Here is a 10,796-nt window from a genome sequence, read left to right on the forward strand (position 1 = left end):
CTCTCTAATGTAATTTTTGAATTACATGGCTCTCAAATTCTTCTGCCACTGTGGCTTTCCTTCCTTTAACTGAAAATTCTATCCTCTTGTTCACCGCATTTCTATATATCCAAATAGTATCCGTTGAATGTTACCCCCTGACTCACAATAAATAACTATTTCCCAAGAGCCTACTGTGTCAGGCACAGTTCTGGCTCCAAAGAAGCCATCTCTGGTCCCCTATAGACAGTCATCACTTTCTCTCAAGCGCCCCACCCTGCCCTCAGTTATCCACACCAACACATATATGTGCATGTCCTACCTCACCTAACTAGACTGCAAGATCCCTGAGGGCAGGTACCACGTCTGATTTAACCTGCACTGGAAGACAAATGTAAATGCTCAACACTCAACTGAGGTGAACAAATGATCAAAATGGCAGGGTCAGTGCTCTGCACTGGCCACCCAACCTTCTCTTCCAGCCCCACTCACGTAAGAAGCAAAGTTAAATGACCCATTCAGGGACCCAGGTAGTAAAACTTCAAATGCAGTGCACCTTATATTAAGACCTAAGATAAAGGTGAACAATAGGAAATAAGAATTCTAGGTGATAATATATCAGTACAGACCAAACAACCAGAGAAACTTTAGGATAGTCAAGCCTCCTAATGTTTCCTCCAGGGTTTTTTTGTTTTTTTTTTTAACTTTTTTTGAGTTCAGAACGCGGTTTTTGCCCAAATTCTACCTGCTACTTCTTCCTCTTGTCTAGAATAGCTAACAGAACCAAATGAGGATTAAAATTTCAACTTCAGTGGCACCGCTGGTTGAAGAATGGCACTGGGACCAAAAAAGGCAGTCAGGACGCAGAATGAGACCAACCTGATGTGCCCACCCAGGCACAGGCTAAGACACAGGACCTGAGAGACAGCAGAGCCCTGCCTCAGCCTACCACAGGCTTGTCTAAGTAACAGTCATGGGGACAGAGGCATGGCCCAGTGTTCTGTATCTTGACTTTGGCGATGACAATATAAATATACACATTTGTCAAAACTTATCGAATTGTATACTTAAAATGGGTACACCTTGTTGAATGTAATTCATACCTCAATAAAGTTGATTTTAAAGTTAAATTAAACAGTCGCCTATGGGGACTTCCCCAGTGGCACAGTGGTTCAGAATCCGCCTGCCGGGCTTCCCTGGTGGCGCAGTGGTTACGAGTCCACCTGCCAGTGCAGGGGACATGGGTTCGAGCCCTAGTACGGGAAGATCCCACATGCCACGGAACAATTAAGCCCGTGCGCCACAACTGCTAAGCCTGCACTCTAGAGCCCACACACCACAACTACTGAAGTCCATGCACCTAGAGCCCGTGCTCCGCAACAAGAGAAGTCCCCACAATGAGAAGCCCATGCACTGCAATGAAGAGTAGCCACTGCTGGACGCAAATGGAGGATGCCCGCATACAGCAACGAACACTCAACGCAGCTATAAATAAATGAGTGAATGAATTAAATAAATAAATAAATAAATAAAAGGAAAGCAGTGCACTGAGCCGTGACTGTGCCTTCAAATACAAGATTCTGGAAAGAGTCCAGAAATTGGTAAATTACTCTCAGAACTGTAGAGAGGAACAACAGCTTTCCCCTGTGAATTGTAATAGTTGGCAAAACATGCTAGTGTTTCCTTCTTTCCTTATCCTTTCTGAATAAATTGAAAGTGTATGAATATATGAATAAAATGTGACACAGTTCATGGGCATCATTCAAATCATTCCCTGCCAATTATGGGAGTCTGTTGAACACTGAACAACAAATGTTTCTTGACTGACTAAACTATTGTCTGATTTGATGAAGGAAGAGAGGAAGAAAGAAGGAAAGGAAGGAAGGATTGATTTTATGGCAACTGAGTAGATCTTAGCAGAAATCCTGACTCTGATTTTAGAAGCCTCAAACACTGATATTCTATTTCCCCAAATCCCCCTTCACTGGCTCTATTGTTTTGCCACCTCCTTTCCTTTCTTTCTTGTTTTTAAATTAATTTTTATTGGAGTAGAGTTGCTTCACAATGTTGTGTTAGTTTCTGCTGTACAGCCCCCCTCCTTTCATTTCTATGTATGCAGCAGCCATGAGCAGCTCTGCTAATAATGTTTGTAAAAGAGTGAACTAGATCAGAAAAAGCCTGGTAGCTACCTGGTACCCCTAGGGATTTAGTCATCCAGGATCCTGGACAGCAAGATCTGGTGGGTCTTTGTTTGATTTTGAAAGACCCAGAAGAAACTGCTACTGCTAGCAACTCAACGTTTTACAGATGTCACTGTGCTGGGGAGGGACAGGTGGTGAGTGGGCTGCCTCATCTCTGATTCCTAGGTCTGAATGAGATAAGAGAGGGAAAACAGTCCCAGAGAACGGCATCAGAAGTTTCCCAGGGGGGTTAAAATCAAGTGGAGCCACACACAGGCCATCTGAGCCGTCCCCACATCCTGGATAGGGGATGGGGGTGGTGTAAGGGGCTGACGAAGAGCTGTTTCTACTCTTCTACTCTTAGTCTACCTTAATCCATCTTTCTTGCAAGACATTTTGTCTATTTCCAAGTTCAGAGATTTGAACTTGAACCTGAGTGTGGCCACTTCCCGTGTCATCTATTGTCCTCCATGAGCCTCAAGCGTACAATACGAATACTAATAACTAACACATACATATACATTTAGCAAACATGTATGAACACCTACTGTGTGCCAGGCTCTGTGGCAAGCACTGAGAACACAGTGGAAATAAGACAAAGTCCCTGTCCTCCTGGAGCTTACTTATACTCCAGGCAGAAGCCCCCAGAGGGCAGCTCCTATGGGGGGTTTTATATACAATTAAAATTTTATACGTAATCAAAAATTTTTAAAAACTTGTTGCAAACATATAAAAATTGGAAGATTTTATATAAAAATCCAGATTTCCCAGTGGCAAAACTGGGCTTGTCTTTCTGTACAGCAACCATCAGCCAGAACTCTGGCTGCTTCCTTTACAAGGAATGCATGCTTTCCAAGTAGACACAGTCCTCAACATTCCCGGACACTCTTACCTTGTTAAAGCTTAAACAATATTTTTGTTTACTTGTTTGTTTACCTAAAACCCTTCAATGTTCCCTCACTGTAAATAGGAGAAAGTCTAGCTCTTTGATATGACATTCCATTCAAGGCCTTCCAGATCTGTTTCCTGCCTAATGCATCCCTATAAATGCTACACACCAGTAAACTGCAGTTTCTTGACCCTCCCATGTGGTACCTCTGAACGTGTGCAGTGCTATTTTCTTTGCCTAAAATGTCCTTTGTTTCTGTTTTTCTATCCAGATAATTAATATTGACATTTAAGGGTCATCCTAAACACCTCCCTCTCCCTTTGTGCAGGCTTCCTGTGAGGAAATGCCCAGAGGGTCACGTGGTCTGGAGACCCATAAAGATGCAAATGGTCCACTTGAGACCAAAAGGGAATCAAGTGTTCTTTATCTTATGGTTGGGCCCAGGGACCTTCCAATTGGTGGCAACTTGTAAAAAGCCTCAGCTTTCCCAATAAGTGGGGACAAAATATAAACATTAAATGAAATAATGTCTGTAAGTGAAATTAGACAATACTTTTTAAAAAATTGAATGGAATTATTGATGCTGGATAAGTAGCAGCTATTATTCCAGTTGTTATTATTATTCGAAGTGGAGGCCACTTCATCAAGGATGATAGGTCAGCCGCTGCCAAGTGTGTTCGGGGAAGAAGAGTCTGTTAGGGCTACAGGGTAGCAGAATAGTAAGAGATGTGATTGGACAAACAGAAGAGGGCCAGCAAGGGGCCTTCCAACTCATCTCCCTGCTTGGCCATTTTCTCCTTTCTCTTTATTTTAAACACAGCAGCCAGAGTGATCCTGCAAGACAAGTCACCCCACATCACTTTTCTGCTCAAAACCCCTAGTGGCCCCCTATCTCTATCAGAGTAAAAGCTGCAGCTATTAGATCTCAGATCTCACATCCCAACCGTCTCCCCTCTCTCCTCACTCTGCCAGACACTGGGCCTCATTCTGACCTCCCTGCTCATCCTTTAAAGTGTGCTCTTACCTCAGGGCCTTTGCACTTGCCAGCCTCTCCTTCTGGACCCATATTCCCTCTGCTATCCCCAGGGTTCCCTCCTTCATTTTCTTAGATCTTTACTTGGATGTCTTCTTCTTGCTGGTTAGTCTATCTAAAATTTTACTTCTCCCTCGCCCCCTCCACTTCCTGACCTGTTGCCTTATTGCTCTTAGAACTTATCACCAACTAACATGCTTTACTTATCATACTTGTTTATCTTGGTTATTGTCTATCTCCCCCACTAGAATATAAGCACTATAAGAGCAGAAGTTTTTATCTGTTGCTCACCGCTGTATCCCCAGCACCTACAACAGAGCCTGACCCATCGTAGACATGCAATAAACATTTGTTGGATGAGTGAATCAAGTTTCTTGATTCAATAAACATTGGGAAACCACAGAATGTTTTTGACCAGAAGAGTAAACCGATCAGAGCTCACAAAGGGGCTTAGGATAGATTAGGGTAGGGGATAGGATGGGGCCACAATAGTAGAAGGATACACATGGGAAGGTTTAAACAGAGGGCTTCAGTAGGAATGAAAGAAAACAGTAGGAGGCAGTAAGTTTCATGAGGGCAGGGATTTTGTCTGGCATATAAGAGGCGCTGAATAAATATTTACTGAAGGATGAATGAAGGAATGATGCTTGTGTCTCATGTGGGATGGGCCCAGGGCTCTGGTTTGGGTCTGTCTGAGAAAAGATATAAATCCTTTCTGATCTTGACCCGGATGCGCTCGTGGTCAGGGGTTACACGAGATCAACACTGAACTCTTATATCTGTATGTACATCTTCCCTTTCTTCCTGGATTGGGCTAACCCTCCACGGCATTTAGTCACCTTGTAGGCCTCAGTTCAACTCAGACAAATTGGGATTCAGACTTTGGGAATTGAGGAGGGGGGTCGAGCTGTAGGTGTCTAGGAGCAGCATCCAGATCGAATGACCTGTTTGAATGCTATGCAACCAAAGTTTTAAGTGATGTGGAGAAATTAGTGTGGAAGGCAGCCCATAGTGTGGAAAATCAGTGTGCCAGTCCAGAGCCACTCAAGAGAGAGGAAATCCCTGTGGACACCATCTTTACCTTTTCTGCAGAACGACAGGTAATGGAATAGGAGGCTAATCTAGGTTGAGGTTGTGTATGTCGACACTGTTAAGAGAAAGTCCCCACAGCGGAGGGGTGGAGGGATGGAAGGTAGTTGGTCAAAGAACCTCTCATTCATGCCCTCCCTTGTCTACCCTTTAGTTAGCTACCTCTCCTCAAAGGAATTACTCACTAGGCTCTGATATCCACACTTGGACCTTGCCCCTAATACAATCAACAGAAATGAGGTGCTTCACATTCTCCCTACCCCAAGAATAAATAATACAGTAACTCATTTCTGAACTCTTCAGGTTTTAATTAAACCAATGCCTGGTGACCAGAACTGTGCCAGATCCTTGCCTAAATATGGGAGGCGCAGCAGTTGAGAAAACATACATTTGCTGCTTTACTTATTTGTTGCTTTACTTATTTCATTTAATCCTTCTGTCAGTCCTGAGAAATAGGCAGTATCCTCATGCATGAGTTGAGTAAACTGAGGCCCAGCCAGCTCACACAGCTAGGAATTGAAAGGGGAAATCTGAGACAACTTTTGACTAATTCCAAAGCACAGGTGGTTTTTCTGAGGACGTCAGTGCTGCCTCTATAAGTTACTTGTAGAACTAGGAATTGTTAGAACTAGAAGGTGATTGTGGGATTTGTTCAGCTCCTTCAGATAAAGGGGCTCAGGCTCAGACAGAGACGGTGACAAGCTCTGCTGTCACCAAGTACCAAAGAAAGATCTGACACCCAGGTCTCTCCTGAGTCCCAGGTGCTCTTGCTTCTTTCTTTAAAAAAAATACTTATAATAATATTTTTCTTAAATTTTATATATATCTGCTTTAAAAATTAAATAGTACTGAAAGCTTTCTAATCAAAATATCAGCCCTCCCCACTCCTTATTTTTGTTAACATAATACTTCACCTCCTAATATTTCCTGTTGAAATCTTTCATCCATCTTATCTCCCCGCCTGTGCTTTTGTCCTCTCTTACCCTTGTGGGTTAAAATCTTTTTTTTTTATTCCTTCATTGTCATTTTACTGGAATGGCCTGGGGAGGGAGACACGATAAAACACATTTGGTCAATCAGTCTTACTGAACAGAAGTCCAGTTTTTTGTCTCACTGACACCCAATGATCCTGTATCCCCAGATAACTCATTTTTCTGAAGTCAACACATTCTCCATTGCTCGTGGAGATCACCCTGCCCCTAGCCCTGTGCCAGGAGCTCCTGACTTACAGGAGTTCCTGTCTGGCCTGCGCCTTGCTGCCCTCAAGGACTTGACTGAGGCCTGGAGAGAATGATTTACAGGAGGAAACAAAAAGCCGATAATAGCAGTGAGAAGCCCTCCCATCCACACAGCACTTGTCCAATTTCAGAGAGCTTTCATATCCACGATCTCATATCATAGCCATAGATAATCAAAGGATAGGTAGTTTGGTGCTGACCAAAGTCAAAATCAGGACACTGCTCTGTCCCAACAGGGAAACATATTTGAAATCAGGACTATGAACCTTCACGCTCATGGTACTTGTAACTTCTTGTTTGGCTCTTTTATCTGCAGGTCCAGTGACAACTTTCTTTGCCAGGGGAGATGGAAGTGGGCTGTTAGATTGGTGCTGAAGGGAAGAAGTTTGGAGGGAGGGCCCCAGGTGGGCAGCGTACTTCCAAGGGAGTTACTGAGCCTTCTTTTTCCTCCTCCTCCTCTTATACAGGTCCAAGTTTGGAATAAAGAAAGCTGCTTCTCTGAGAACACTTGCCAGTGCTCAGCTTGGTCCAAGGATAAGAAGAGAGTCAGAAACAAGTAATTCTGAACACGTTAGTGGAGAATTCTCCTAAAGTCCCAAGCCAAAGTCTGTTTCATTGTCTGGGTTGGAAAGTGAGATAGATTCATTTATGGATTTCTGCCAGCACTCTCAGGAAGAGGCTGGATGGCTTTGGGGTGTATACAGACATGTATGCATACATGTGGTGGAGGAGACTGTCTGATTTGAGGCATCTAGGAGGAGACAGATGTGTGGGTGCACACACACCTTCCCCAGAATCTTCCCAAATCAGTAGCTGAGGTGTCGGAGCTTTCATAATTAGAGAGTCATACCTTTGGATTATTTATGGCTCCCTGTCAACATATCTTGAATACATGTGCCCTTGTTACCACTTATATTATCACATAAATTTCAAAGCTCAAACTTCCCCAGCATCTGATCTGTATCCTCAAATTGTGCTCCTTCCCCACCTTCCCATTCCTGCTCTGTTGAGAATCTCAGATAGACGACTGTTTACTTTTTGTGGTTTGTATTAGGACATAGTTTGTCTTTTCAAATACATCACTATATGTCAAATAAGCTCTTTCCAATCATGTACACCATAATATTTGCAAGGGATTAAAACACATCAATTTGTGTAATTCCATGAGTTCATAATGATACTAAAAATTTTAAAAAAGTTGATTGGTCAACATTAGAAGATCCAGTGAATTGACTCCTTGTGTTGAAAATTAGTAAATGAAGGGAGAGAATCAAGCATTTCTTCTGCTTTTCCTATACAAACAGTACCACTGGGTAAGCAAAATTTAGGGGAAGGAAAAGCTTGCTTTCATAGAAATAGTCCAGCAAGTAAGTGAAGAAGAAATGATAGAATTAGAATATCACCTCATGATAGAATTAGAATGTGACCTCTAATGAATTAACGAATTTAGACATTGACTACCAATGACTGGTAACATCACAAAATGAAAGGCAACCAGACGGTATACGCCTCCTGATGGAAGTATAAAATATCAGCTATCATGAAATCTGATCAAAGTTCTAAATCCCACAATGTATTCGCGAGAAACACAGAGAATAGCAGAACATGTTCAACTAACAGTGTAAAAAAAAAAAGACATTTATGAGACAATCAGAAATCTGAATACTGACTGGTTACATGATGATATTAAATAATTGTTATCATCTTTTTTTTAGGTGAAATAGTGCCATTGTAGCTATGTTAAAGAAAGAACCCTTATCTTTTAGATATTTAGAAATAAATATTTACAGATAAAATAATACAATGTCTGGGATTTGCTTCAAAAATAATACAGGGGCGGGAGTTAGGGGTAGTGGGTGGGCATATAAATGAAACAAGATGGCCTTGCATTGAAGCCAAGGGATGGGAACATGGGAGTGCATTATACTCTTTTGTCTACTTTTGTATATACTTGAAATTTTCCAAAGAAAAAGTTTTTAATAAAGAAAAACTAACACTTTTCTGAATATTCTGACCATCTTGTCTTAAGGGACAGCCACCGCCCTCCCACCCCTTGAGATCGTTATCCTAGGGAGTCTCCCCGAATTGAAATACCCAAGTAACATTAATTCATCAGCCTCTCTTTACAAACTAGTATAAAAGATTATTTCCTGGATTGTTTTTACCCCTGAAAAAGTACTGAGTCCCTGAGGGCAAAGGGCAAAGAAAACCCTGCAGGATGGAAAAGGAAGGGCTGAGCATGGGAAGAAGAAAGGGAAGAACAAATTTTGCCTTTATTACAATTTTCCCAGGGCCTTCACTAGTTGGCACACGCATCTTCTTTGTGTGGGTTTTACTAAGAGAACTTTCACTGGAGGCATGAAAAATATGTTTAAATTGCGAAGTCTCAGGTTAAAATTTCACAAAGCATCCCCTTTTATGTTGTCAAAGGCTAATATAAATATTTTCAGAAGCGGGCTCAGTGAGCCAATGATGAGACCACTTGGGTGGAGCTAGGGCACAGTTGTGTCTGAACCTGGGAACAGTCTAGACCTGTCCATAGGACTACAATGACATGGAAAGCAGGAGAGAGTAAAGAGTCACATCAAGTGCTCATGAGTATAGCTTTTTATAGCAGATCTCTGGAAGAACACCAAGAAACTGGTTGCCTCTGGGGAGGGAAGCTGGGGCACTTGGAATAGGGTGGGAGGAGAAAAAACATTGTATGACTTTATTGTCATAGCCAGGTTATACTGTGGTTAGTGCCTTAGTATGTATGATGAGATTTGCAAGCAGCCTTTTGTTTACGTAAGTGACTGTACTTTTTATGTTGAAATGAGACAGAAGACAGATGTGTGTTTGTTTCTGGGTTCCTTGGCTGGGCCATCAGCTGGCACTACCTGCTGTTTGCATATTTTCTTGATCCTCCCTCCCCCTTGCCTCCCTCCCCTACCCTAAGCTCCCAGAATCTAATTAGGAGTAGATGGTCCCCAGAAGGAGAAAACTAGGATTTGAATAGTTGTAGTGTGACTTGTATAGGTGTGACATGGTATTGGACAAAGGTCCAATTCTCTCACAGACGCTCGTCTAATAGCAGAGGCAGTGAACACTATCTTTGATGGCTCCTATTTTACCTTAAATATTCAGGTGAATTCTGTGGTTTATGATTGACATTGTAAGTTACTATTAGAAACAAAGTGTCTCTGTGTTTATGCTGTGGTTTTTGTTTTGTTTTGTTTTTTCGGTACGCGGGCCTCTCACTGTTGTGGCCTCTCCCGTTGCGGAGCCTTGCGGAGCCTTGCGGAGCCCAGGCTCCGGATGCACAGGCTCAGCGGCCATGGCTCACGGGCTTAGCCGCTCCGCGGCATGTGGGATCTTCCCAGACCTGGGGCACGAACCCGTGTCCCCTGCATCGGCAGGCGGACTCTCAACCACTGCGCCACCAGGGAAGCCCTATCCTGTGGTTTTTAAGTATCCCTGCACACTCTGCCTGTCTCTAGAGTATTAAGTCCAGTTGCGCTGTTTTTTCCCTCTTTGTTTATTGAGGTTATTATTTACTTGCATTAAAATGTACCAATTTTAAAGGTACAGTTTGATTAATTTCGGTAATTGTATACAAGGTGTAACCACCACCACGACCCAGATATAGAAAAGTTACTTACCCTTTAAAAGTTTTCCATCCCAATTTGCCCCAATTCAGTTTTGAGACACTTTATTGAGTTTTACTGCTTTCTCTAACATCGACTCTCCGGGTGATTTAGGAAAGTCACTTTACCTCTCTGGATGTGTTTTTGCTTTTCTAACATGAAAAATGCCAGAACAGATTTGTTACCAAGGGCCCTTGCAATCCTTTCAGAAAATGAGGGGGTAGGGTAAAGGGCGGGAATCTCAGCCTTGCGTCCTCATTCTTCACATGGCACACGCATGTGGCAGATCCTAGTGGGAAAAGCCTGTGGTCGCATCAGAGAGAATTAGGTTTCCATCTCCTCTCTTGCTAGTGTGTATGTAACCTTTTGTAAGCATCAGCTTTCTCATCTCCAATATCAGGCTTATTAACAAGGCCTATTTGTTTACTGTTGTTGTGAGGATGAACTGAGATGCACCGGCAGCCTTAAATGTTAGTTGGTATTTGTATTATGGCATAATATAAAGGCACTGCATTCAACCATCTCAGTCACTACACGTTTATGCAGGCTGATTCTCACAGCCAAAACAGACGCACAAAGTACACCCACCCATTTACCCACCTGGGGAAGCCCGAAGCCTCCCTGCCTGCCTGTCTTCCTTACGGGGCTCAGAGAAAAGCTGCGCATGCGTGCACGTGCTTCCAAAGAGCCTCGCTAGGGGGCGGAATGGGAAACAGGAAGTTCTAATGCCTGTCGTACAAGCGCGACGTAAAGCGGGTCTGC

Source organism: Mesoplodon mirus, assembly GCF_964341445.2.
Source record: "Mesoplodon mirus genome assembly, chromosome: 3".
NCBI classification, from domain to species: domain Eukaryota; kingdom Metazoa; phylum Chordata; class Mammalia; order Artiodactyla; family Ziphiidae; genus Mesoplodon; species Mesoplodon mirus.